Raw genomic sequence first — 5,071 nt, 5'->3', positions numbered from 1 at the left:
TGAAGGGGAATTGGTCATCATGGGAAAAGATATGGTGGAGGCGAAGGAATTGGGAATAAGGGATGGCGTTTTTACACGAGGTGGGGTGGGAGGAAGTATAGTATTGGTAGCTGTGGGAGTCGGTGGTCTTGCAGTATATGTCTGTAATTAATCATTCGCTGGACGCGGTGATGGACGGGTCTGGGCAGGGGAGGGAAGTTGCCAAGATGATCCAGGTGTAGTTGAGGTCGGGATGAAAGGTGTTGGTAACGTTGGTGAACTGTTCAACCTTCTCATGGAAGCACGAATTGGCGCCAATGCATTCATCAATGTCGCAGAGGAACAAGTGGAGAGAGGTGGCAGTGTAACTGCGAAAGATGGACAATTTCACACATCTGTGAAACAGACAGGCATCGTGAAGTCACATTCGGATGCCCATGGCTACTCCTTTGGTCTGGAGGAAGTAGGAGGATTGGAAGGAGAAGTTGCTGAGGTTGAGGACCAGTTCAGTCATGTTTATGATAACGTCAGTGGAAGGGTACGGGTTGGGATGGGGTGAGATGAAGAAGCAGAGGGATTGGAGACTTTCGTCATGGCAGATGAATGTGTAGAGGGGCTGGATGTCCAAGGTGGAAATTACACATTGGGGGCCAGGAAACAAAAATCTTGGAGGAGTTGAAGTACATGGGTGGTTTCACGAACGTAGGTGGGGATTGCCTGCACTGGGGAGACAGGAAGGTGTTGAGGTAGGAAGAGATGAGTCGATTCGGACAGGCGCATGCTGAGACAACAGGTCTTAGGAAGAAGGTAGAATCAGGCAGTGCAGGGGTCATGGACAATGAGGTTGGAGGCTGTGGATGGGAGATTCCCCGGAGGTGATGAGATTGTGATGGCCTGGGAGACGATGGGAGGTGAAAATGTGATCGGCGGGCAGTAGGAAGAGGTGTCAGCGAGTTGGCGCCTGGCTTCAGCAGTGTGTCTCAGGCCGACTCACAAACCTCACAAACCTCATTCCTGATGAAGGGCTCCTGTTCATCGGATGCTGCCTGACCTGCTGTGATTTTCCAGCATGACAGTGTCGACTCATTCATTATTCTGTTTTCATTTCACACAACCAGGTCTGTGCTGTCTGTTTGCCTCCAGAAAGCACTGTTCCCAATACCTGCTGCAACATCTGCCAATCTCAAACAAAAACAGAAATTATTGTAAAACCTCAGCAAAGCTGGCAGCATCTGCACAGATGAATCACAGTTGACATTTCAGATCCACTGGGTCCATCCCACGACAGATGCTGCCAGACTTTCTGAACATTTCCAGCAATCTCTGTTTTTATTTGATTTTCAACATCGGCAGTTCTTTCGTTTTTTTCTTCTTTTCTACCAAAACGACTTGGCGAAAGATTACATTGAATGTTTTGAATATGACTGCGATAGAACGGTCAGATTCCACCAGCCCGCTCCTGCGACTTGGTTCACGTGACCAATGCCTTTCCACTTGGTCACCGCGCCAGACAGCTGCACTGCATATAAATTGACAAATTCATGGTACTCTCTCGGATTAGTAATCAGGAGCGAGATTGTTTGAATTGTTGAAAAAGTAAGAAAAACTGAGAAAATACAGGCTATTAAATGGGTATCCAGAAGGGAAAGAGAGATTAGTGAATGATAGTGTTCTGACAAAATTTAAATGTCATTGCTGCAGATTCAGAAAATGCTATCATTCACAAATATAGCACAATGTGGAATGTAACTTTGGGTACAAGCAATGCAAGCAGATTGCAAAATCTTAGTCTGAAAGTCTTGCTGCAACAGTTTTAGTTTTAATGAAAGCACACATGGGTTTCAGTGCTGTAATGGTCTCCTGAGCTGCAGAAGGAAATCCATGCCTTCGAGGATACGCGGGGAATGTTCACTGATTCATTCCAGTAATGGCAGGACTGTCCTCTGCAAGCATATAAGTACAATTATTGTAAGCTCCATGGAGTTTCGAATAAGAGGTGAAGTGAAACTTTCCATTTACAAATTAATCATTCAGTAGGGCTCAATACACGGACGCATGAAGTGATGGACAAAGTGGGCATACAAACTGAAATACGATGCACAATAGCTACGATAATTACTATGTGGAAAGTATTGAATTCAGATCTACGGTGGCCTTTGATATTTACTGTCCAGAACTAGGCTGCACTGGAATATCTATAGCCCTACTATGATGTATTTGAACTTCAGTTACCTTTAGAACTAGTTGAGACTCACTCAGGACATGGAGATGCAGAGAAATCATATTTAAAAATCAAAGAGTTCATTGCGTAACTCTGAAATCTTTAGGTCACCCTCAGTGTAATCCTTGACCTCGTCCTCCACCAAAGACATGTGAAGAGTTTAGAAAGGGCTCAAACGCTGCCTCCTGGATAGCAAGCTAATCGGAATCGCAGGGAAGGGGTTTACTGAGACATAAAAGCATCAGAAAGGATATAACTTGTTTCATCGGTATGATAGAGAGAATGAAGGAGTTTATTCACGAGATGTGGAAATGCTGGATCAGAAACACGCAAGCTTAAACGGAAACAAAAGAGAATTTCACATAATGTGAGGTTTGAAGTGACGAAATCGGGGAAGCTCCCTCTTTCGAGTGAATCTACCAATTTAGTTCGAGCTTCAAAACCACTAGTGAATGATTAAGAAAAGATTCGATGAGAGATTCTTCAACTCAATAAAGTTATTGAAATCCTGAATGACTTTCTGGAAATAAAACGTAGATTTCTTATTCCACAGTATTTTAAAAGACACACGAACTAACATACAAGGAGGGAATTTTCCATTGAAAGAAAGGAAAAGTGTGTGTGTGGATTAATTTCGAATTTGTTTTTATTTTCAGACACAAAGGTATTTCACGAACACGCACAGCTGAATAAGATTGAGTGTAAAAACTTCATGGACTTAAAAGGTGTAGCGTATTATTCAAGGTGAAGCATTGAAAATTGGACTTTCAGATATGTTAGAACATATCTGCAGACAGAAGTTACATCCAAATGAGTAGCAATTGAATCATCACTTGGAGACGCAACACCTACTTTAAAGATTTCACCACATTTACATGATGTGAGGTGTATTTCATGCTTTCTTATGTCCACAAAATAGTATACTCTGTCTTTTTTTGTGTTTTCCAACCTCTGTACTTTTCTGCAGCACACCATTTCAGCTGAACGATGTTCAGACTAAAATTGAATAAAATATTCAGACGGTCCTATACGATCAGTCTAATTTTTTTGATTACTACAATGACAATTGCCAGTTTGCAACAAACTGCATAACATGAAACCAGCTCAACATCTATTTTCCCGGAATTTAACGCAGTGCAAATGGGAAACGTCATCCATCCGCTGAAAAATCACCTTCGGCACTCTCTCCACAAATGTCTCTTCACGTTTTAAATATTTGCAGTATGTTTGTTGATCCAGGTGTCATTATCCAGAAAAGGTCGTTATTCAATCCACAAAAACTGGTACTTTCCCATAAACTTGGCTTTGCTCATCATCACCTTCCATCCGTACCCTTCATCACGACGACAAATTGAAGCTGCTCCATGTGAGGCTCAGACCTAAACCTTCGCCACAGCACAGCCCACTATACGGAACAGAGATACCGTGCACTGGTCACCTGCAGCACTTTGAGCGACATATTAATGCTTACCTCCACATTCCTAGTTGTTCCTTAACGGTTGGGAAACCGAGTTTATCTGATTCCATGGCTGGTAACTGTGATTACACGATCATCTTCGCCAATGGTTTTGACCCCGTCTGAGGCAAGTGATGAACTACTCATTGCAAAGATGGGTAGATTGTTAAAATCTACAACTTCAACTTTTGCTTTCACTAACCCATGAGCCTTTTATTTTGTTTTTCAAATGTAGATATCTTAAAATCTTCATATTGAACAGACTCAATGACAGATCTCCATTGTGTCTCTGGCATCAAATTCCAAAGTGTAAACCCCCTCTGAATTCTTCCACCAACGTCCGCTGTTTGCGAACTGTTCCTGTTGTGGGAAACGCACTTCCCCGTGTGTCAACTATTGCTCCCAGTATGCGCTCTGGAACTGCACTCATTTTCCTTCTGACACTTGCTCACTGTGTTGCTGAGATCATACAGTGACTTGGTGTCACACGGCCCAGGAAAATGATACAGATCAAGGTTTTTGCATTGTTGAATTCAATTGTCAGTTTAGCCTTATTTAGGATTTTGAAATTGTCAGTTCTGTACACAAGTTCGTGTCAAAAATATCTGAGTGGAAGAAAGGTGATGCGAATAATGACATTGAGCACTGTGCGCTCACCTCCAGTCCGGAAAACAATTCCTCACAGACAATTTTACACCTCTGCTGTCACGGGCTCTTCATTCTGTTGACTTCAAATCGCCACAGAATTCAATAGACCTTGTTTCATAGTCATTTCTTCATTTTTGTTCAGATCACTGTGAGCAGAGTGTCACAGTGGGAGTGCGCTTGCCCCACAACCCAGATATCAGACCATGCACTTGGAACTGTACTGCGCTAATTATCATTTCACGAACACCAGAGAGAAATATCTGCTGCTCTATATAATTTACCCAATTCACTTACTCATATCGTCACATGCGTCTAGGCAGGTGGGGCGAGGTGGCTGAGAGGTTAAGGCGGTGGACTGCTCCTCCAGTGTGCTCTGCACACGTGGGTTTGAATCCCACTCTCGTCGCTGTTATCGATGATTTTCAGTGCTGCTACCTTTGGATGACCACAGCTGACTTATTGAAATTAGAACTCCAATGGTCAGTTTCTATGCATTACGCCATTATAAAATCTCAAAGAATAATTTGAGACGTTGCCTAAACTGCATTGAAATGTGGATTGAATTGGGATAATGAAAAGGAACGCGTTTCTGTTTTCCAAGTCAAGTTGCTCTGAACTTCTTTCTTTTGAAAGAGATTCAGGAAAATGAAAAAAACGAGAGATGCAAAGTGCATGTTTATGCAATCTGATTCTTAATGAGTGTTTTGTCAGATGAAATCTGGAGCAGGTTCGGTAGAAGTGATTCATCTTGGTGAGAAGAGCACAGA

At 42.6% G+C, this 5,071-nt stretch overlaps 1 non-coding gene across 1 annotated transcript; it reads left to right on the top strand.

Moving 5' to 3' along the window:
* Positions 1–4,628: 4,628 nt before the first annotated feature.
* On the top strand, positions 4,629–4,710 carry trnas-gcu (transfer RNA serine (anticodon GCU)). Its single transcript has one exon. It is a non-coding gene; the product is annotated as a tRNA-Ser (tRNA).
* Positions 4,711–5,071: the final 361 nt, after the last annotated feature.

This window comes from Chiloscyllium punctatum, chromosome 6, assembly GCF_047496795.1.
Source record: "Chiloscyllium punctatum isolate Juve2018m chromosome 6, sChiPun1.3, whole genome shotgun sequence".
NCBI classification, from domain to species: domain Eukaryota; kingdom Metazoa; phylum Chordata; class Chondrichthyes; order Orectolobiformes; family Hemiscylliidae; genus Chiloscyllium; species Chiloscyllium punctatum.
The sequence above is the reverse complement of the archived record's forward strand: the minus strand, read 5'-3'. Positions and strand labels throughout refer to the sequence as shown.